Raw genomic sequence first — 24,443 nt, 5'->3', positions numbered from 1 at the left:
AAAGAAAAGAAAAGGAAAGAAAGAAAGAAAGAAAGAAAGAAAGAAAGAAAGAAAGAAAAGAATGAATTTGTAAGTATCAAGGGCATCACAAAGTCCTTAAGTTCCTGCAGTAGCCGAACTGGCTGGAAGCCTAAGTTATTCAAGAGTGTAGGAGTTACCAACACTACTTGCTGCCAATTAGTCTTTGTATGTGTTGAGTATCCTCCCCCAAACTTACTTACAAAGGACTCACCTCCCAGATATTTCAGCTAGAAATTCTGACTGTTTTGCTCAAGCGGCAAAGAAACTCATGTTATTTTCTCTTATAAGGCTGTAGTCCAGCTGATATGGCAAGAATTGAGAACCACAAGTATATCAGTGACACCTCCCACCAAGGCCCTCTTTCCCTGGTAGGATTTTCTTCAAACATCAGCAGAAGCTGATACCAATGCTCAGTGAATTTGGCCCCACAGTTTTGCTCCTGAAAGGACTCACACTAAGAATCGTTTTACTTGTTTTACCCAGTCAGTGGGCTAGAAGTTTTCCCAGAATTGTTTCCTCTTGTTGTCCCTGTCCTCTGATTGATTCACTGGAGAAGACTCTCTAAGCCATTAGACAAGACTGTAAAACAAAGAAGACTATTCAAAATTGCTTTCTAGTTAGGAACAATTAACTGAAGGTATTTCTCAGCATCATTCCATTCCAATATTCCATGTGGACACTTGATTCTAGGTTGTGATACCTGGGACAATTAGTCAAGAACCTTCAGTGCAGAGATTTTATGTATTCTGTAATATTAAATTAAATATAAAGCACTCAGAATGGGAATTTCAGGCTACCAGAAGAAAGAAGCAGGTAGATCCAAAAATAAAAGATCTGAGTAATTTCTTCTGAATCAGTTTGCTTTCTCAGGCATACCCCTAATTATTAGTTAACAGTATGAATTGGTACTGGCTTTAATTATTACTTTTCAAATTCTGTTTGCATCCCGCTGCATCCCTTATGCATTGTTTTTTGTAAGGTTTTTTAAGGTAAAGTAGTAAAGGAAATTACATGAGGCAAATTCTGTGGGTTTGTTACATACATGGTCTACAAAACTGTGGAGATACACTGAAGAGGGAAAAAAAAAAAAAGAAGAAGAAAATATCCCAAGCTTGAATTACTATTATGTTGGTACAATTTTAAGTTCCTAAAAAGCCAAGGAAGATATGATGCTGTTCAAGGGCATCTGGTTGGGAATTCTTGTATCTTATTATGCTAGGCAAAAATTGGGGTGATTCTCTAGAAGCTGTCACTTCTCCACCTTGCTCAACAGTGTACAAATATGATAGATCTCTGGTTTCAGTGAGCTGAGGTGGAAGGTACAATGTATTTTCAACAGGTGATTTAGAAGATTGCTTTACATGATTCCCAGACTAGTTTAGAAGGCACCTTTGCCCATGTGGAACGTACTGGGGAAGAAAGGGATTTCTAGCCATAGGAGCTCTGCAAAGCTTGCAATGACTATGGCGCTCATGATGTTTCAACAACTGCTTGCATGTTTATTTTACAACAGGGCTGACAGCTAGCACTGAAAACCAGATCTACTGACCAGCTAATAGACTTTTAGAATGTCATGTATGAAAAAACAGATATAATTGCACCTGGCCATGCAGGGAAATTTCTTACAATACTTTTTTTTTACTACAGAATTCTAAGTTTTGGGGTGGAGGAATATTGTTCTCTAATACCAAAGTCCTTATTAGTAGTTGCAGAATTATAAATCATAAATATCCATCAGTTTAGTCCACAGAGTAAACAACTGTGAATGCATGAAGTAGTACAGTAGTAGAGTTTTGACAAAGTCCCTTGCAAACTGTGGCACCCCTGGTTTGGCAGTATTGTGTTTGTGTTATTACAGGACAACCAGAGTGGCTCTATGGAAACCTACCAGTCACAGAAGACTTCATACCATTTCAGTAGTGACTGTGTAATTAAAAGTTATTGTGACTCTCAAAGACTCTGTTGCCTTGAAGTAAAAAGGTGAACACTAGAAATTTGAAAGTTTTCACTTGTAAAAAGCAAGGGGATTGAGGATTAGGCTTGTTTGTCATGTATTCAGGTGTTATATTTGCAGCATTCCATAAGCTGGTTGCAGTTGCTCAGAATGAAAGCATAAAATTCACTATCAGTCCCTATCCCTAATAGATAAGAGCCTTTTTAAAGGTAATGTTCTCACAGAAATGTTGCCTCATGATGGGTCTCCTAGTTCATTGAGACCATTTGCACATTTAGAAACAATTACAAGAACTTCTTTCACAGAATATAGTAAAAAGCCTTCCAACAGTTTATCAGGTATGGTTCCAGAATATCTTTCTTTCCCTTTTAGACTTTCTGTGTATGCTAGATGAGATAGTTTTGTTCTACATTTTCTGGTAAATGGAATGTTAGAAGTGCAGTATTTTGTTTCCTCACTGAAATTTACTTGTGTAACTCACCTTCCTTTTCAGCGCTGCACTTCAAGACAGATTTTGTCAGAAAGTCCAGAGCCTTTAGGCTTGGTCCCTGGCCATATATCAGTAACAATCGATTTTTTCTGGGGTCTCTACATGCTTTTTACCATTTGGTCTGGCGGGTTGTTTTTTTGTTTTTCTTTGTTTCCTGTCCCACTACATTTAATTCAACATCACAAATATAATTAATAGATCTTAAGGCACTGTTGTGATACAAAAACTAGCAAATAAAAGAGAGAGAGAGAAGACAGTTGTTCATGAACTTGAAGTTGGATTCTATAAATAAATTAGAGCAAGGTTTTTCATAGCTATGCTTCTGCAATGGAAGTTTAGAGCATCACCAACCAGATATTGTAACTGCATGGGCCTACTCTGCACAGCTTGCTGCAGAGATGTAAGATACTGAAGAATCAGGCCCTTAGGGAACATTTTCCATCTTAGGTGGCTTTAAACAGCAGCATAGCCACCCTTTGAATTATGGGCATGTCACAGGTGGGCTGGAAAGAATAATAGGAAGGACCTATCTCTGTTTTCTGCTATGATGGTTTACATCAGGGTTTTTAGAAAGCCAAGGGTGCAAGTATAAGGTTGCTGCTCTAATTTACACTGGCTTTTAAATCTAGACTGGAGAGGGGACAAATATGGCTTCTGCTCATCTTGGTCAACTTCCCTGCCCTTACCAGGTAATGCTTCTTTTCTTCAAAGTGTTTACTCATAGGAGTAAATTTTGTTGAGCAGATAGCATTTGATGTATAGGGTTTTGAGATTAAAAGATGCTTTTTAGGGCAGAGACTATGTTCTTGGCCCAACTTTTGTAGCAGCCTTGCACATTCATAGCTCTGAGTAGAAACAAATACAATGTATACCACATACTGTTCATGTACTTATTTTTATACCTGTACGCACCCCTGGAAATATATACACGTACGAGGAGGAGAGAAATAAAGAGAAAATATATTTTCAATTGGTGGGTGGAACAAACTTTTGCACTTGGTATTTCATTTATTAAACTTTCAGTGACACTGTCTTGGAAAGTGATCATTTTGGCTTCTATTCCTTTATTTGCATTACACAGCACACCTGGTAGAAAGGATATTTAAGTAGTGAAGGACTTGCAGAATTAGTAATTAATAGGTCCCATTATGCTAACTCTCATGCAAGTTTAGGACATCTTAGATGCTAGATAAGAGATGGATAATTTGAAGTAATTTTCCTGTAATCATGCCAATCACTTCAGCAAAGTAGTTATTAAATGAAACAGTATTATGATGAATTATAGGACATCTATTGAATATCTTTTCTTATTATCTAGTTATAGTGCCTGATGCTGAAAAGAGGCAAACATATGAATGCTCCTTCCCAGTAAAATATGCACACTTCTCACTGTAAATAATAGTTTGTTTAGCAAACCTTGTTTTTTTAATGAGGCCTAGAGACACATTTGTACCTCATACTCTTTGCCATTCCGGAAGATCATCTGGTTTTACTTTTTCTTTAAAGGTGGATATTATCAAGGATTAGTCACCTCTGATGACAAGGAATTTTTCTAGTTCAAATTTGCTGAAGTGATTAAATATTATTTATCTAATTAAATGCTCAAAACAGATCATTATTGAAAGGAATAAATTTAGTGGATTTGTTGAGCTGTGTTAGCTGAAATGTAACTGCACATCATTTGACTTTTTAACATTTTATTATATCTAATAAGTCTTTCTGTGCTTAATTAAATCAACTTATTTTTTACAGCTAATTTAACATGATTTCATTTCAGTTACAGCTTTTGCATCAGATATGTAGAAAGCCAACTGTATAGCAAAACTAGGCTTCTGCTACTCAGGTGCTCTGCTGTACTTTTACCTCTCTAGCCACTACTGACATCCAGACTATTTCATAGTGTTTTCTTATCTTTCACTAAGAAAGGTTACTCATTTGTTAATTACAATCTATCTCAAAAACTACTGTTAAAAAATTATACCATATGGTCATAAAACATTTAATAATTCTGTCATATGTAACAAGCTCTGAAAACCAACTTTTTTCCTTGGCATGGGACTTTGCTTGGTGTCAGAAAATGCCAAACAGGAAAGTGAGATTAATTCTGCTTGTGACTGCCCCAGCAACTTAATCTTAATGTATTTGGACATAGATAGCCATAGACCTGCTAGTGAGCATAAAGGTTTCCTCTTTTTTTTCCCAGGGTACACTGTATCTACATAGTTTTTGAATATTGTTCAAAGACTTTTGAATCTGGTTGTGTTGTTCTATTAAAAAAAAAATTCATTGGCTTCATCCTTTTAAAACTTATGAGTCATTTTGTCTTTTTTGCTGAACAGTAGCCCACCGTGGGTTGGGAGGTGAGAAATTCGGTCAGCCTGCCAGTGATTGCAGTTGGCTTGGATCAATGTCACTCCTTTGACTGCAGCAGGATTATGCCTGGACCACACTAACATCTATGAGATCAAAACCAGACTGAGGACATCTTTATATCAACTAAAAAAGGGAGTTTATGGTTTTTGGTCAGCCTGTTCACTGTCCAGCTGTTCCCACTCAGTTGTTTTTAGAGCCACTGTCTCTCTAAAAAATAAATGTATAGAGCAAAACACACTAAGTGTATGAGAGCTTTTTATAGATGATTGTCTAATCTGAATATCTATTTTTTCCCTCCCAAACACCTGAATATGTTTCAGAAAAGCTTAGGAATGCTTTTAAAGCTAGCCCTGAAGCAGAATGAATTTCTACATAGTGCATAGTACCAGGTTTTAGCAGCATTATCGGTTTTAACTTAAATAAAACATAAAGCCACCAGCAGTTTTAAGTCCTTCATATGTGAAGGACTGCACAAAGATGCACTTTTACCCATGTACATGTAACACATTATTATTCCTGTGGTGGTTACCAATAACAATTTCTGTATATACACAAAACTGCCACACACTTGGTCTTAAATTCCCCAGAGTAACTGTTCATGATCACAAATTTGGCTAAAGGATTTTTTTCATTACCCTCAAACATTTCCTTTCACCTCCAACCTCTAGGCAGAGCCATGGCTTTCCCTTTAGACTGGGGAACATAAAGCCATGGGGCCATCGGGGCTGGCTGTGCCTGACCCCGAGGGCCCTTCTGTCAATCACTGCCTCCCCATCCCTTGCTCTCTTTCACACCAGGCAGCTGTACCCATCGCTGTCAACCAGGTAACAACCAGCAAACAATAGAGGCCTGAATGCCTGGTCTAGACACTCTTTTAGCCACTTATTTGCTGCTCTTGGCAGCTGTTGAAGCATAAATAAGCAGTTTGTAATCAGAAAGCTGACATCATTGCAGCTCAGCTGAGAGGAGGAATTGTTGCTGTGCACTGAGCTGTTTTCCTCCCTTCCCCCCCACCCCAGCCCCCTCCCTCTTTCATTTTGTGACAACGGATTCTGGGGTGGGGATGAAGATTTCTGCTGGGCTAAGCTGGCTTTTCTTCTTATTTCTAGACTACAATGATGTAGGCTGCAGAAAATGGCATGTGTGAGGCAATGTACTTTGCAACTACCAAAACTGAAAATTAAAAAAAAATCTATCTTCTAATAAATGGTGGAGTCCTGTTTTACTCCTTCAAAAAGCACTTCAAGTCTCACAAATGTTTTGAATTTGAAGGGTAATATTTCAATAGATTGACCATAAACTGAGAATATTGGCAGAACATGTTTCCCTGTCCTGACTGGTATTTTTACCCCTCAGTTTTGTTTTTGCCCTGTGGAAGGACAGAGGAGGTAAAAGTAGTCATACCAGAAGTGAGCGAACACTTGCTAACAAAGTCTGTGTTGAGCCAGTGTGCCTCTGTTCCTGCTTTTGAAATGCCCAGCTACGCATCTCCCATCGCTGCAAACATTTGTTGTTCAAGTACATTTCATACACTTTTAACACTTCTCTTTTTTTTTTACTTTGGGGCTCAATCATAAACAAGTTCACTGGGCAAATTTGACACAATCTTTGAAACTCAAGCTGGGTTCCTTAGGAAGGATTGGTGGGGTGAGACACGTGGCAGCGCTGCTGCTCCCTGACTGGGGGAAGAAGACAGCATACCCAGTGCAAATATTTGCACATGCAAATTTAGAATTCGTTTTCCACAAACACTTACACGTATGACTTTCAAATTAGCTTTCTGAAAGCATTCATGCTGCTAAGAAACTCTAGTTCAAATATTCATATAAAGTGAACATAAAAGGGCCACAGGTTTAGGTGATTTCTTTTTTTTAATTTTTTTTAAGAAAATAGACACCAAGTGAATATTCATGCTAAAGGCTTTGCAATGTTTGCCCAGTTCTGTTGTTTTCTGACTGTCCTCCTTTAATATTGAGAACTGATATGTGTTCATGCAGTACCAAACAGCCATGGCAAATCATTCTGCCTCAAACATATAGGTAAAATATAAACTTTATACACTGCAGTGCATTTACTGCTCCTTATTGATAGTAAAGTGAAGCAGAGTGTGTAACCTTTACAATATGTAATCCATGCCAAGTCCCAAAGGTTTTCCCTGGGTTTCATTCTGTCTGTCCTGGTGATGACTGTGGCAATAATGGGAAAGAGGCAAAGGGCTTTCTGAAGGGCTTTCTCCTCCCACCACTGTTTATCTATCTGTGTGCACTTTATGCATGCCATCAGTAAGGGAGCTGAGCTTTCTTATTCTTGTGGAGCAGAACTCACATTCCACCAGTGATGTGTCAAAGTCTGATCTGACTGCTTGTTGGTACACAGAGTCAGGATGAATGCCAGTGTCTGTGGGGTTCACTAACTATCTGAAATATCTTCAGATAGCTCTGTCTGTCTCTGGTTTCAACAAGAAAGAAGGCCAGTTGAACAAAAATATTGACTTTGTATCTCCCAAAGGTTTTCTAGTATTAGTTTGCTCTAAGTAGCTCATGATTTAGAGTACAAAGGCATTTCCAGAATGCATGTTTAACAAAATGACATAGCAGATAATTGAAATTTATTTGCAATTTTCAAACTACAATAAACACAATTCTCCTTTTCTTTCATTAATAATCGCACGGCTAATGCATAACAATCCCTCTGCAGCTTTTACAAGCAAACTTGAGCTGCTGTGTTGTAATAGCTGGAAAAGTTAATGTAGCTTGAACAAGGTTCCTAATTGTCCCTGTCTCTGTCATATTTGTCTACTTGAATGGTCCTAAATACCACAGCGATTAATTACTACAGAGCAGGTATTACAAGATGTTATCATCCTTCCCCAACTGTCTGGGTGAATGGAGAGAGGCAGTAGATTGTTGCAGTGTTTCATCTTTGCACTTCCTGTAAGGCACTTTAACCAGAAGATTTAATGTGTCAAAGTTAACTGCGTTCTCGCACAGATATTCACATTCTAATTAAAGATTAAGAACGTAGTACATTACACTGTGATTTGTCATACATGGCTTGTTAAATAGGAAACCTACCGGGATTCCCTAACATTTTATAAACATTATTCAGGGCTTTTAATGTGGGCAAAGGAAAAGATTATTCAGCTGCTCTGCAGAGTAGGAGGCAGGTCATTTTTCCCTCACTCCTCCTGCCCAAGCTTCCCCTTTTCCAAATAAATAAATAAGAAAACTCAGATGGTTTTCAAACTGGAATTCTGTTGAGATCTCTTTAAACTATTTATCTTCCCAGCGTGCATGTGTGCACATGGATACATATATATGTATATGTTTGTATATATATGTAGGGAGAGACAGAGGGAGAGACAGAGAGATAATATATATGACTTAATTATTTTTTGGCATTTTTCAACTTTTGCTGTCAGCTACATAAACTGAGGTAGGAAGTCTTTGTTTGAATTACGGTGGGAAAGGAAGGAAGAAAGATGAAACAGTTTTTCAATATGCAGAATGTGCTTTCAGATTATTCTAGCAATGCTGAGCAGCGTACCACTTCCAGTATTAGTAGCAGAGGACTGGTTCACATTCTTTGATTGCCTGAGGAATAAATTAATGAGGTTACTAGAGACATTGAACATTTGCATATTCACGGCTGCTTATTAGGTATAAAGTGAATGCCAGGTGCATTGAATTTTGGGAATACTATTTGGTCTTCTATTTTTAAAGCAATCACATCTTGCTTTTTCCCTAAAGTGGGAAGTTCTGTGAGTGGAAAAAAGCAGAATTTATAAAAATAATAACACTCAAAAAAATCAAATTAATTCAATACAGATGAAGCTTTGCTATAAGATATGCATCAGAATAAATAAGATACAGCATGAGACTAGGGACTATCTGAATATCTTGTTTGGAACAACAGTTAGGATGATTACAAATATAAAAACAGTTGTTCCAAGACATAAGGAGAACAAATGTTATATTTTTCACCGTGCTCCTTATGGATTGCTAGCTTTAAATAGCAGTAGGAGAACTCATTATGAAGTTACCTTCCATGACGTCCAGTGCTTAATTTTTAAAACATCAATATTTTCGCATATTTTGTTCCACCAAGTCTCAAACTCAGGCTGCAAAGCACAGAACATAGAATTACAAAATTTGCTCGACTGTTTCTCCAAGGACTATCTGCACGTGGTTGCATTGTTGTCAGTGGCTTCCGTCATCGCACTATGAAAGCACATTGTGTGAATGATTTGCACTGTATCTCATTATTCCTGCAAGTTTTTATCTATATTTCTTATTTGGGATCTTGCATTTTTGCATTCTGAAAGATTCTATGGTATTTGGGTTTTTTGGGTTTTTTCCATCCCCTTCTTTAGCTGTCCATAACCTATATAGAGTGCAGCATGAGCATTGTTTGTCCCAGTAGGGAAATATCTGTCAGTTGAAAACATGTATTGTTTGTGCTGCCTTTTGCTTCTCCTTTACAGTGTAAGCATCAAGCATGTGCACAGACTACAGGCTTACATGCCCTGCACACAGATAAATACAAACACACATTCCCACACAGATGTGCACTTACGAAATTATTGGTATCACCTACTTCCAAGTAGCTGGTGTAGCAAAATCAAGCAGTGATAAGTGTTTTCTATGGATAATAATATGTATCTACAAACAGGCTCCCTTCTGCCCCCTTGTATCACAGAATACTGTGCTCAACTTCCCTTTCCTGGATGTTGCACTGTGCTGATCACTGCCCTGCCTCTGCAAATCCTATTTGAAAATCTCATTTGCAGCATAACTGACAACAAAGGCATTACACGGTGTATGCCCTGCATTTTCTGCAGACTAGTCCTTGCCTTTGTAAGTTATTTCTAACTTCTAATGAAAATACTATGTGATCAGTTGATGATCTTTTTTATTTATTAATAGTCTGTAAAATTAAGTGTGTCTAATCAAAGAATGGGTCCTTTTTTAAAAGTGCAAGGTGGAATGCATTAGATCAGTGGTACAAAAAGCAGATGTTCTTTACTGCAGTAGGCCTTTCTTTAGGTACTCTAGGAAACAGGGACTTAAAAATTAAATTGATGAGGATTTTGAGGTGCAATCTCTCCCAGCCACTGCAAGACACAGAAATCCTCTTGAGATATACATTTTCTCTGCATTTGTTTCCAAACTGTGATTCTGTTCCACGATTAAAACAACAAAAAAAAAAAAAGACAGAAAAATTATTTGGTATTTCAGTCTCTCAGGGCAGCTTCTGAATAATTACATGCAAAGTGATCTATTAGGTATTTATTGAAAATAGTATTGCAAAGCACAAATGTGCAATTTTTTTTTTTCAGGAAGGTCATTTTTAAAACATCCTTTGTAGCTGCTTCACTGACGTCCAGGGGTTTTTGCAATCCACACGGCACAGATTTTTTTGATTATGTAGATTTTTTTTTTCCTCCTCTATTGCAGTTTCATATGCAAAGCATGCATCAGCCACATCCATGCTATCTCCTAAAGCAGTCATTCTGAAACCCAATCTGGGGACAGTGCAGACTAAATAAAATTTCATTTTGATTTGGCCTCCCGCTGAGAATGGGACTGCTTTGTTTCAGCCGACAGAACCAGCAAGGCAGAAAGGTATGTCCTGTTTTGCATGGCTGATGGTGTGACTTGAGGATCACAATCAGGCCGTTCATGCTCTCAGGGCTCGGCATCTCATCCACATCCTGTGCCGTCTTTCTCTTTTCCTTGCCATTTGCTTTCCTTCTGTGCCGCCTGCCGTCTACCTGCAGGGCAAAGCTATGGCAGACCCTCACACTATTGTTTACTTTGGCATATGTTTAATAGCTCCATGGCTGTTTCAGGGTAGGGTTTGTCTATTCCCCCCCCCCCCCACCCCTTCCCTCCCGCCCCCTTCCCCCTTCGCCTTTGTTTTTTCCCTTCCCTATCCACATTCACTTTCCTTATTTTCTAGGTGTGGAAAACACAAATACTGACTTAACAGAAAATTATGTAAGTACTGCTTGCAATGCTTCAGAGATTTTACTTGGAGATCCGTAATGCAGAATTTTATTGTGAATCTCAGGAAATATTTAACAGCTTTGAAGGACTTCAGTTTTCATAGCCCTTTACAGATGTTTAGGCAGAAAAGCAGTCTCACGCTACAGTTAATAGGAAAAAAAATAAAAACACTCTTAAGAAGGGGGTCTGGCTGCTTTGCCATCTTCACATGCCTTGCAGTTACAGCTGCAGCGTTTGGCACGGAGAATATCAGTAAATATTTCTTTATCTTAATATTAGTATTTCTCTTACAGCCAGTTTGCATTACAAGAGAGAATGTACAGAACTTTCCTTGCTGCTGCATGCTCCATCATACAGAGGAGGTGCTGGCACTGGGGGGTGACCTCTGTTTTAGCCTCTGGACCATCTTTTAGACAGGGCACAAGGACCTCTGAAAGACTCCTTATGATAGAAACTTACTCCTCAAAAGTATATTTCTCTGATAAATCTGTGCTATCCCATGTCTTTGATTATTTTTTTGGGGGAGAAAAAAGTTTTTAATGTGAAATAAAATTAGCATAAAATTTACCTCAAACAAAGGGCAGATTTTAGTTTTGCTTACAGTTTATTTGAATATGGATAATGTCCTGTTTTCTTAGTAAGGTAGACTAGAATTATAACTCCAAAGAAAAATTCAATTCTTAACAAAATAAAAATTAAAAACTAGCATGTTTTATAGAGCACTGACATCATATGCAAATTTCTATCTTCATGGTGATTTACAAACACAAAATTATGATTTTTGTGTGCAACATGATTTTGTGCTGGGTGATATTAGTAACAGCAAGTTATTCAGCAAAGTCTTATGGAATGTAGATGGTCAATTACAACACTCTCTGCATAGCTTAACAAGTTTTGTTCCCAGCTTTTATATGTTACTTTAACTCCACATCTTTTACCAGTTTCTGAATCTCCAAAATTACCAAGGATGCAGGCCCTTGACAAAACCACACATATCCTTGCATGGCAGAGTTTTGTAACTTGAGAATTCTCTTTCTTCCTAGCTTGGTTAATTAAAAATTATAAATAAATAAATAAATAAATAAATGTGTGACTTGGGGAATGAAGGCAGATCCAACCAAAGTTTGAAGGAAAAGAGGCAAAAATAAGATTGCTCATTGGCCTCCATGTAAGGGAGGGTATGCCAAATTTGAGTTTCAGCTACATCCATTCACCTTGATAAACCACTACAGGATTTCCTGTACCTGGCAGGATCCAGCCTTGCATGTATTTTTATTCAGAGATATTTATAAAGTAAAAGGGAGGTTAGGAAAAACTTAAAGCTACCTGTAGTGATGTCACATTTTCTTTAAAAAATTTGAGGTTGTAGAGAAACTACAAAGCAGCTAAATTTATAAGAAACAAGAGCTACAGCTTTTTAAAAGGATATCAGTTCTGTGGGGTTTCACTCAGTATCTCTAATCCTCCTGCTTCATCCCTCAGGTATGACTGGGAAGTTTTCCAAGTTACCACTTCTGCATGTTAATCAGAGTTTACAAAAATTAGTTCCAACTTCATATTTACCATAATTTCATTTTAACAAATAAATACAAGTTTTAAGAGAAGTTAAAACCAGTATTTTATGACAGAATATCCCAGTTTATTTATGTCAGAACTCAAAGTCCTGGCAAGATTTTTGTTCCACAGAGTATTTTACATTATGACGATAGCTGAATTGAAATTAAAAATAGATTAAATAAAAGGTTACACGTGTATGAGTTGCAAGTATATGACATTTTTTATGTAAAATACTTAAGGACATTAACAGAAGAATTGTGTCTTTATTTGTGGGGATGTGCTATTTTTTCTACTAGTGATATTCATTATGGTAAAATAATTTTAACTCCAGAATGTGTTTACTGTTCTGGATAGTTTTTTTATTAATTATCTAACTGTTGTATTTAACCAGGAATTAATGCAAACTTTATTCTGGTGCTCTTAGGAAATCAGAGTTCCTTTTTTAGATTGATTTATTAGAGCTATATCTTGCAGTCATGTTCTGGATAAGTAAAAGAGGTGAGTGGGTTTTGGAAGCTAGTTTTGCATTTATGACTTCCACAGAAAGAAAACTGTAAAAATATTAGCCCAAAGTCCAGAAGCAAAGACTTCATTCTTTCATAGACATATAAAGTTGCTGTCAGTGGACTTCTTAGAGCTCTTTCTTCTATAACCTAACTGTAATTCACTATAATTGGGGAAAAAAAATCAAAACAAAACAAAACCAAAAAACCAAAAATAAAACAAAACCAAAAGCCAAACCAATAAACCAAAGCAAACCAAACCAAAAACCAAGTCCTCGGCCATGTAATAGATTTACTTTTGTGTATAACTTTTTAATGCAAAGGACTTAGCAATTCTAAGTTCTTTCATTTTTCTCTCACTTTTTTTGCTTTACCTGAATGAGGTGACATGACTGAGATAAGTCATATGCATGCCCAGACACCTTTAGAGAAAACAGATCATCTCAAACAGAGAATATATAACAAATAGGAAATTTTATAAACACACTCAGGACACCAATGCTTACTTGTTATAATACGTATACATGTATGTAAATTGGCTCCATGATGCTGCATACATATATATATGTGTGTATATATATGTATGCATGTGTAAATGTCTTTGTACAAATCCAGAGAATGAGAGAGAGAGGGATGAAGGACACTGTCCAAAGATCCTGGGCCCCATCAATGTCACATGGGCAAGTGTTACTGCGACAAAAACCTGCATGACCTGTGCATTTGCTGATCTCCAGCCTATCTGAATTTCTCAGAAACTTTACAGCTGATTGTCTCAGGAAATTCTGGAACAAATTCATGGTTGTCCGATGTTACTATCTGCTTAAAAACTGGCTGAGGTCAATCGGATCACACATGAAAATCTGACTGCAAGATCAGGGCTTAAAGTTTTGATAGCAGCCCTTTGGGCAAGCAAAAACTAACTAAAAAACCTGGGGAAAAAGGTGGCAGAATTCTGTCATAACACTGGACTTGTAATCTGCCAGCAGAATTATTAGGCAGCTCATTCTCATTGAACTAAAACTCCTCATACTGATGTTCTTACTTTATACACCTGATTTGACCAACACCAATAAAAAAGGTCTAAAAAACTGGGAGAAGATACTATAAAATTGCATCTCAAAGGGCAATTGACTAGCAGCAGATACTATAAAATTATATATCAAAGGAAAGCAGTAATATCCTGTCAGCAAGTATGAGCATAGGAAACCATTGTGCTCACAGTCATATAGGGTTAAGGAGCAGGATTGCTTTACTCTGGAATATTTTTACCCAATCTCCTTAGATATAACAAAAGATTAACTCAAAGCTAGATTTTTGTTTTTAAAAAAAGAGAAAAGTTAATCATAGACTTACTGATGAAGTTCACCAAAGTAACAGAATGTTAAAAAAATTAATGCCATTGCTTAGCCCTTCATTTGATAATGTTTCAGGCTCACAGAAAGTTGCATTTCTTGCTCACAAAAAAGCAAAGTAGGGGCTTTCTTAGCTTTAAGGATGTATTCTCTTCTATAGAAGGTATTCTTCCTATAATTATTGTTTTAAATAAAAATTTAATAAAACAATCTCAGAAGCTGATCAAATGTCTGAGTGTAAACTAAAAATGAGCTTTGGACCAAAGCTAAAAAAACAGAGACAACAAGCTGGCATTAACTTTTGTTAGGAGTAGAGGCAGAATGAAAGCTTAGCCCAGCAGCTACTGAGAAATCTAATATTTCCTGAGTAGAGAGAGAAGAAAGTTTGGAAACTGTAGGAAAACATGGACCAGAAAATCATGTTATTTCTAAGCTATACATACCACTGGGATTTCCACCACTGGGATGACCTTCTCAGAAAAAAGCTACACCCAGGTAAACTTCTTCTAAGAAGTAGATTTTGACAGATATTCAAAAAACAGAAGTGCTGGCAATGCACATCTTGAAAGATTTTCTAAACAAAAATGCATAATGGCCTACCATGTAACCGGGAATATAAATGTGTCAAAATGTTGCTGATTATATTAAAAATAAAATAGGAAACGTGTATTAGTCAACTATTTATCAGTCTTTTCTTATTAAATGTTGAAAGAATATTTTTGTCTCCAAAATAAGGGTTAGATGGAAGAAATTACTAGTGAATGTCTAATGGGTGTTATATAGACCAGAAATGGATTACAGATTAATAGAAGCATCCTCTCCTTCATTAAGTGTTCTTTACCCGATGGGGGTGGAGAAGGTTAGGTTATAGCAGCATTATGTCCTCACAATAAAAATACATTTAATCTCCTAGTATCTACTGCAATTGGTAATTCATTGTATATAATTTTCTTTATTTTTGAAACCCTTTCCATCCACCAGCTGTCTGACAAAAACAAGCATGAAACATTCTGAAAATAAACTTTTGAAATTATTTGTATTCAATGGCAAAATTCCACTACTAAAAGAGTATTCATTAACTTTTTCTAGTGATGGACAAATCTCAGAAGATTCAGACGATTGTTTCTAGCATGTATAACAATATCAATGTTTGTCTACAGTGTTTCAAAAAAAACTGTCTCTGTCCTCATTTTATCTAGGAATCTCCAAATAAACAGAATTTTAGTTGTTCATTAATGATGTCTAGTTTTACTTCTGCCCCCTCCTGAGGTTCCTTTACTTCATCAATCAGAGCAATATTTCCTGGGTGAGAGACTACATTTCATAGGAAATTCATTCCTTTTCCAATACATGTTTCTTCCAGAAGTAACCCACAAAATCTTGATGCAGAAAGCAGCTACAGGAGGTACTAAGAAACATTTCTTGCATAGGTTTCTTTAGTTGGCTGGTTGGTTGGTTGGTTGTTTTCTTCTCTCTCCCCTGAATAAAAATTTGCCTAGGTATGTGTAGTGTTCTTACTTCTGTGTAGGTAACAAAAGGTGATTTTTGCACCTTAAAATGGGAACAAGAGAGGAAAAGCCACAGGAATATTTACAGTATTCTTACAATCTCTCCTTTTTTTTTCAAATGGGAAATCCAAAGTAAACCAACTATCACAACAAAACAAAACAAAAAAAAAATATAACCCAATATCTCCTCTAAAGGATATGGCTAAATAAGATCTAACATTGTCTCAGTTCTTTTGGTCATACTGTAAATTATAAATAGATTTTTATCTAATGGAACTGAAACCTTGGAACTATTTTTAGTGGGTTGAGAGGGAGAGAAGGGATCTGATTTTTTTCGATTCTTCTCTCTCTTTTTTTATTAAGACATTCAGTTGAGGTACGAATTTGCACTTTAGGGAGGTAAGACAAAACGACTAAAAGCTGTTTTAGTAGGATCAGCTAAACTGGCAAAATAGATCTGGGTGTTAGCAGGTTAACAATGATAACTCACCTTAAGGTCCCTAAAAATAGAAGTGAAAGAAGCACATCAGTAGTGAAGAGCAAGGGGGCCAGAACAAAATTCTAAAGATCCCCATAATTAACTGGCAGAGGGTCATATGAACACTTATTAAAATGCAACAAAGCACAACGGGGTGTCTCAAAGATGGAGTTTCAATCTCAGCTGTGAATTTCTTGGTTTTCTCAGCTCTAGCCAGGCCTGCCATGTTATTTTAATAAATACTTTTCTCTACATAATACCTTTGAGAATTTGGGGAGAACATTGATATTAAAGGGTTAAGAGGGCAGTTTATAGACAATTCAGGGGACAAGCCTCCTTAGAAAGTATAGGAAGAATGATATTACGGTGATATTTTAAGATGCATCTGTATCTGATATTGGAATGCTGAGAGACCAGTGCATCAATTTACCTTCTGGTTTCAAAGGCAACGTTAAGTCTTCAGTAAGAAATAGTGTTTCCCAGAGCAATATCCTTACCTTACCCTAATGCTGCTAAATACTATACATTGTCAAATCCTCTTTTTATAGTGTGAGTGCAATATTCTTTAGCTGCCCCTGTCAAATAATCTCAGTGAGGAAATATATATGTCCAGGCAGTAAAGCAAAAAAAAGGATTTTATTATTTTTTTGGACATAAATATTGCTTTTTTGCACAAATCACACCTGTGTTTTAAACACAAAGTCCACCTAATTTCATTGACTCTAACACCATTCTAATTTGGCTGACCTCTTTTGGGTTTGGATTAAAAAGTGTTGCTGGAATTGGTTGATTAAAGATAACTGAAGTCAGAGAGAATTTTGGGAACCTCTGAGACACAGGAGATCTGAAGGGGACAGGACAAAGGTAGGGCAGGAGGAGGATGCATACTTCCTCACTTTTAAGAGCAGAGGGAAAATTACACTTCATTTCCTAACACTCAGACATGTTGTATGCTATATGTTTGATATATTGCCTATTGAAAGTTTTTGGAATGGAGTATAGCCCAGGGTACATTCTTACATCATGATTTACAGGTGTTTTCTCATATCATACTATGTTGGCAAAACCGGAGAATATTATGAGTTGCTGATCTGGCTGAAGTCCTGAAATTCACAGCAGTGTAAGTTTCTTAGGGTATTTAAGATCAGCAGGCTTTTCTTCATCCCAGGAGTATTTTGAGGTGCAGTACTGTTTATCTGCTCATATGTAGGAGGAGGTTTTTGTTTTATTTTCTTTTCTTTTCTTTTTTTCTTTTTTTCTTTTTTTCTTTTTTTCTTTAGTAAGTAAGATTATGGCATCTTGTATTTTGTAATTCCTTCATATATTATTTTAAGTTTTCTTTACATATGTGCATACCCCCACACACATATTTACCACTTGGAGGACAAGTTGGATAAAGCAGAAGTGTAATATCACACCTCCGCACTCCCGAATGAAGGACTGGCCGTCAGCGGATACACAAAGTGCTATTTACTCGCTGGAACACAAAGAGCAAAATGCTCTAGAGGCAGCTGTCAATAATCTGGCCTCAGATCCTCATTGCTGGGTGACTCCTAGTTCTCTTGCAGTCACAACTCAAGCAGCAGTATTGTGGTACACTGACAAACAGGATCCTAATCTTCCAAAACCCTGCCTTCCCTATCCATTATGTTAAAAGGCATTCAAGTAAACTCTGCTCCCAAATGTGTAACCACAGCCCATGATGAATGTGGTGTGCAGTTTTCTGGTGGTAAAAGCAGGGGTTGTAAGTTGTTTAAAATTGACTGGTTTTTGCTTCAGTGAAGGAGGAAGTGAGCTAGGAGAATAGGAGGAAATGAGAGAAACAGCCATGAGAAGGGTCCCAAAACAAAGCAGAGACAAAAAGCCTTGGGAGATAGAATTGATTATGTGTGTTAAAATAAAAGAAATCTAGTGAAGGGGAACTTTTTGCTCTAGCTTCTCATATGATTAAGGAGACAGAATTTTGTGCAATCTTTCTACCAGATTTGCATCAAAGGTTATACTGCACTTGTTTTGGCCAGTCCGGTCTACGGGAACTCGAGTATTTGGGAATCCACTTGAACCAGAGATTCACAAACACCTCTCTGAAATTCACCTCTTCTGTGTATCACTTGTGCATTTTCTGATCAAAAGCGAGATCTTCTTCTCACCCTTCTGCTTCTTTCTGTGAATCTTTCTCATCTTTGCTTCAGGTTATCTAAGAAGGATGCAATTAAAGAAGAGGCAAGAGACAAGTCCTTGTGCGGTTCTGCTAAGCACAAGAACCACAGGTGCGGTTACAGCATGGGGCTCATGAAACCAGCATTCATTACTTCACGTGGATGGAGTGGATTTCATGTCAGTTTGCTCTCAGAGCTTCCAAAAGCACATTAGAAACCAAGATTCTCTTATCATGGAGTGGTTCCTGAAATTAGTATTGTAATAAATGCACCTTCCTGAGTCAAGATTCTGGAAAGTCTGTCAATTTTGTTTGCAACCCTAGAATAGGACAATCTTACCTAATTTCCTTGAGTAGAGATGCAGATTTCCTCCAATATTTTCACAGTTTCCCCTGACTCTCTGGTTGTATTCTACCTTCATATGAGACAACAGAATATCCCTCACACTACTTTCATCGAAAAGCTAATTATCTCCTAATCCTCTGCTGGTCCTCACCAGTATCTCAGCTCTATATATATTTATACATGTTGGTTTTCATTGATCCTAACCTACTTTTTTTGCCTAGGTTTTCTCTCCACAGTGCCCAAAGTTGCCTTTGATAGTCACATTCTGTGAAAATCCATTATGCATTTAAAAAATTTGAATCCCTAGCCCTGCAAAAAGACTGATATGTTTTCCTGTTCTAAGCAAAACTCATGGACACTAATAATTTACTCAGTATTTCAAGGCATTCACAATTCATAAAGATAAAGCAATGAGCTACCACATAGAAATCCTGGAAAAACAGCCCCTTGTTTTGCACAGCTACCTGTATAGCACCATGATCTATAAATCCAGTGATCCTAAACAAACTTGCTACGCCAGACATGGACCACACACCCTCACAGCCATGGTAGCCTGACTTCTCTGATCTCTGAGGCAAATCACAATTTTCCTGCGAGGAATAGGTAAATCTTAGTTGAAGCTCTTCCTCTAGCCCAGGCTTATTCATAGAAAGAGCCTATAACACATGAGCCATGCCATGTGGCAGGTGCAGGGCATTAAAGATAAGTGGAAATCTTGACTGAGTTCAAGTCTCCCATAAGGCATGCTTTCCCTGCAAAATTCCTTTCCCTTGGCCGTTTTCCATCCCCATAATCTCTGCTTCAGTCTGCAGAAGAATTCAAAGCACTGTTTGTCTTTCAAGCCAGAAAGAAGTCCTCAGTGCAAACTCTCAATAACTGGTTTGTCAAAGCACAGAACCCCTCCTCTGAGATTTCAGGTTCCTTCCTGTCCTCCTGGAGCACAAATTCACCAGCATCCCATCTATTCAGTTTGCACTGAGCTACTTCCTAGCAGATGCTTGTAAGTAGAAGGAGAACAATCCTGGGAAAGTCATCCAGAGGGCTTGGCTACTTCACAGAAGGAAATTTCCAGGCAGAATTAATTTCCTGGTCCTTTTCCTGTCAGTCAAACAGGATTCCCTCAGCAATAGGATATCACCACCCCACACTGAAATGAGGGTGCATATTTTTGGAAGGTCCATTAAACTTGCTTTTCATTAATGGCTTTTCATTAGTGGATGGTCTCTGTAGCTCTCACAGAAACAATTTCTCACTATCTATTCATATTATATAGCACAACCTAGAAACACAGGAAACAGGACTCTCTTCATCAGTTAGTCCATCTAAATAGCAGGACCTTGAATGTGCCCAAAAGATATCTGCATGAGTTGTCCTTGAAATCTCCCAGCGGTGGAGATCCCACAGTCTCCTCAAGTGAGGTGAGTGTTCTTCCCTAGTGCTTAACTTTCCTTACAATTACAATTTTTTTTTCCTAATGTTTAACCTAAATCCCTCTTGCTATGACTCAAAGCTATTATTTCTTGTCCTATCCACATTGGGCTTGTCATACAGATGATTCACTTTCTCTTACATATCTCTCAGCTTCTATCATTTCTTGCTCATTCTTCTTTACTTTTAGATAGAATAACTACAATGCCCTCACTTTTCTTTCAGAGGTCTTGCTTTCTGGTCATTCTCATTCTCTTCTGATGTCTGGTCTCCAAATATTTCACATCTGTTTTTAAGGACAGTAGTCAAAAGTAGACAGCACATCACTGGAAATGTCACTGGTTTGCAAGCAGAACTCAGATGGTGGTTATGTTCTTTTTTCCTTGAGAAAAAGGTCTTTTATTTGGTTTAATCTACAGTGCATCTGCTCTTCTGGCTGTAAAGGGTTGCTACCTTATAGCAGTTGGATTTTTAAGACACTGTTTGGTCAGTTAAGGAATGGCTTTTTAACATTTTTAGCATTTTAAATGCTCTCCAAGCACTTCTTTCGGGATTTTGTAATTATTAAAATTTGCGATACTACTGTAAAGAAGAGAAATATTATTGTTGCCATTTTTCCAATGAAGAGGTTGCAGGTCTTAAAAATGTTCTTTGTAAATGTATATTTCTTCTTGCACCTTGTGAAAAGAAAAAGCATTGCTGGATTCTTCTGTACAGGATTCTGCAATGTATTTGAATTCTTCTTCCACAAAACATGATTATTCAATGAGTGTGTTCATAGTGCAGATTTTCAAGCCAAGTCTCTCTTCTTAAGGGCTCTCAAAGGTGCTTAACTGTAAGCTCATATGATTAATATTTTGTTCATTTCTGCATTTTCCATTTAAGTACCTAAGTTTTGGTCTTTCAATGTGCTCCAGCACACTTTGCCAAATTCTTTATCCCTCTTGGGACAGTTAGTCAAGGAGAAAGACAGGATAGCAGCTGGAGAAGATAGGACCAGAAAAGAACCTGAGGGAGAGGCTTCAGCACTGAGCAGAGATAAGCAGAACTATCCATCTTTAGGTCCTACCCGATTCAGAACATGGATTTTTTCCAAGTTTTCTTAGTTTACAGTATCACTCTGATGTCAGCAAGCACCTGAAACCCACTTCTGTCTTACTTCCCTCTTGTGGCTGATCCACCAAAAAAAAACCTGGTGATCTGCTATTGCTACTGGGTTTTCAACAGCTCAAATGAGAGAGGTCTTCATTCTGCAGCAGAGGTTTCCAGCTTCAAAAGGACATGTGCAAATCAGAATGATTCTGTCTAACCTCATTTGTGCCATGACTAATTTCTTTTTCCTTTTCTTTTTAATCTTAATTTATGTGTTCAGTGCATTATGTGAACAGATATGCATTGTAAAATGTGCTGTGACATCAATTTCCAGCACTGCTAGGGTTTTTGCACATGGTGCAATCTGGTGCTTTAGTGGCATGTTCTCGTGTGACATAAATTGAAATCACAGTGGGCCATAATGCAGCACAACAGGTGCATCAAAATGTTTTAAATGGTTTCTATTTTTTTTTAATCAAGTCAGAATCAAGAACAATGGCAGCCAATAAATTACTTCTGCGTAGCAGCTGGAAAGAGGATCAAGGAGAGGATGCTTCTTGCTATTTGCAATGGGGGTGCAAATGCAGTTGTGCAGTGTAAACCACATATTTTTTTTTCTTTCATGTGCTGTGATAAAAGTAGTTTTCTTACCAGTATAACATGTTTCATTAATACAATGTTTAAATAATTAAATACATCAACTCTGGAGGCGATGGCTAAGATAAAAGTTTGTAGGCAATCCATTATTGTGATCAGACCGTGCTTCTTAAAACCCATGGAGATACAATTTAGTAATTTAACTTCTGAAGTCAGTTGTTTAATAAACTATTACATTTTAATATGGTTTTGTTCTTGTCAAAGGGAATGATTCATTTCCCCTCTGTCAATTGTTCCAGCTGAAGTTATTAGTGGTTCCAGGGTTGAGGGGGTGCTGGGTTCCTGTTTGAATATCACTACTGTGCTGTTCCCTTTCTCTAGACATTACCACTGGAATGTTACATGAATGATCTTTAGTGGTTATAATTATTTTGTAGGCAAAGCAACTGCGATCATTTCTGTCTTCAATATTGATATATTTCATTAAGTTTAATTCTGTTGGCAGAGAGTAAGATACTGGTTAAAGGAAAAATATAATTAGTTGTACTAGGATTAAATGTATATTAGTACAGTGTAATAATGGATGTCCCAGAAAGAAACCTGGCAAAACAATTAAATGAGGTAATATAGTAGTAGATAAACTAAACAATACCTTTACTGCTGAGTTTTTCACAGTTTTAACAACCTTTGTTTCTCCAGTTTCAGTATGATCCTGTCATTCATTTTCCTTTATTAGAAAACAAAAAGCTTTTGTAAGAAACGTATTCCTAAAAAAAAATGAAAGTTGTGTTTCTATTTATTTGTCTCTCCCTTTCTATGAAGATTTTAGTTATGTAACATTGGGGTGTAGGTTTAGTATTGTCTGCTGGGCTCCTTCTGCAAGTTGCTGATAAAACTGATAAAACAGTGTTAGAGACAAAGTTGGTAATCAGTTAGATCACTTTCCATATGCCCATCCATTACTGATAGCAATCAAGGGTGGTGAACATTTCCATGCTACTTGTGCACAGAACAGCCCAGGGAGCAAAGAGCAGGACAGCAGGACCTGCTGTGCCTTGTGCTGATCACTGCAACTCACCTGCTGTGGAGACTGTCATAGTGCAGGGTGACAGGTCTGTGAAGATTAGGGAGCAAGGGCTTCTCCGCGAGCATTTGCTTATCACTAGCCTTGGTGACACGTGGGATTATTTGTGGCCAAGTCCTCTACCGCAGCACTTACAGTTCTGAGATAAAAAGCAAGCACCAGGGTCCCCACCGCCTCTCCAGCTGAGATGGAAATTGGCATTATTTGAAATTCAAGGAGTTTTTACTGTACACAGGAATAATCCAAATGTGGAACGGGATTTGTTATTAACTGTAAATCCCCTTTCCCTTAGGAAAACCAGAGTAAATGCAGGAAATAAGCTCCCATTTATATACCATAGAGACAATGCTTCATTGTCACTTATATTTTAAAGTCACAAGTGAAAAGTAAATGGAAAGTGGGAGCAAATATCAAGGTGTCAGTGGCATTGATCCTTCCACAGTGCAGTCAATAGAAATTTTGTGGCTTACTTGCAACCAATGAGAGACAGCTTACATATAGAGGATATTTGATGGTTTATTCTTTAGAACATGTGTTAGTCTGTACCCAAGTCAAAAAGGAGGGGGAAAGATTTCACTCCTTTTTTACTATTAGCTCTACAAATTTCATATTTATTTACTCTTTACATTGCAGTATTTCAATAAACTTTTAAATATTTCTTCAAACATGTAGGAACCTATGTTAAAGTAATTCCAAGAGTATGTTCCCAGAATGCCTGAAGGTTATTGTTACTAGATACTTATGAGGCAAGCAAGACTTAAAAAGGAGCTACAGAAATTTTACTCAGTCCAGCTTAACTCCATTATCAGCAAGTTTTCCCTCACCTGGGAGCATTCCCAAAAACTTTATTCTCCCACAGATATGTGCAAACTCTCAGGAAAAAAATAACTTTCTTTCCTTGCATTTATTTCTTCTTTTTTAATTTTATTTGAGACTGCATAAGCCATAGTCTGCCTGGGGTCCCACATGGCAAAAGCTGTCCTGGTTCTCTCTTTATCCTGTTACAAAATTTATTGCAGATATAGTGTATGTTTTCAAATTCACATAGCCATTCTGGTCTCTACAAGTGGCCCTCAGCATTCCCCATTCCACTTTTCTACCATTTGTGTTCCAATTAATTTCCCTTTTCTTTGACAGTCCCATAATTTCAGCCTTTCAGGAGACTATAGGCAGAATGCACTTGCTGTACAATTTTGTCTTCAGGCAAAGGGGCATCTTTTCTGTAAGAATCTGCACGAGTTACTGAACATGACCCCTCCCAAAGTGATAATATTTTTTTCTCTTTTTTGGATACTATCTCAAACTCTCTGACTCAGATAGATGTTTTCCTGCAACACCTAAATTGCATGCACTCTACTCATACTGAGTAAATCACACTGAGAATTTGCATCCTAGGAATATTTGTCAATATCATTGTTCTCTTGTATGGCATGGTTTTATCCTATTTCTTGTTCCTGTGACTCTGCAAAACCGTGGCATGCTGCAAAGAATACA

At 37.3% G+C, this 24,443-nt stretch overlaps 1 long non-coding RNA gene across 3 annotated transcripts in view; it reads left to right on the top strand.

Annotated features, from left to right (window-relative positions):
* The first annotated feature begins 10,331 nt into the window (after nucleotides 1-10,331).
* Nucleotides 10,332-24,443, top strand: part of LOC137468516 (uncharacterized) — a 111,662-nt gene continuing 97,550 nt past the window's right edge. For all 3 annotated transcript variants that reach the window (XR_010996017.1, XR_010996019.1, XR_010996018.1), the window contains exons 1-2: nucleotides 10,332-10,462; nucleotides 10,800-10,837. This is a non-coding gene — a long non-coding RNA (uncharacterized lncRNA). The remainder of the gene's footprint in view (nucleotides 10,463-10,799; nucleotides 10,838-24,443) is intronic.

This window comes from Anomalospiza imberbis, chromosome 2 (assembly GCF_031753505.1).
Source record: "Anomalospiza imberbis isolate Cuckoo-Finch-1a 21T00152 chromosome 2, ASM3175350v1, whole genome shotgun sequence".
In the NCBI taxonomy this organism is placed as follows: Eukaryota; Metazoa; Chordata; class Aves; order Passeriformes; family Viduidae; genus Anomalospiza; species Anomalospiza imberbis.
Note: the sequence above shows the minus strand (reverse complement) of the source record. Positions and strands in the feature narration are given on the sequence as shown.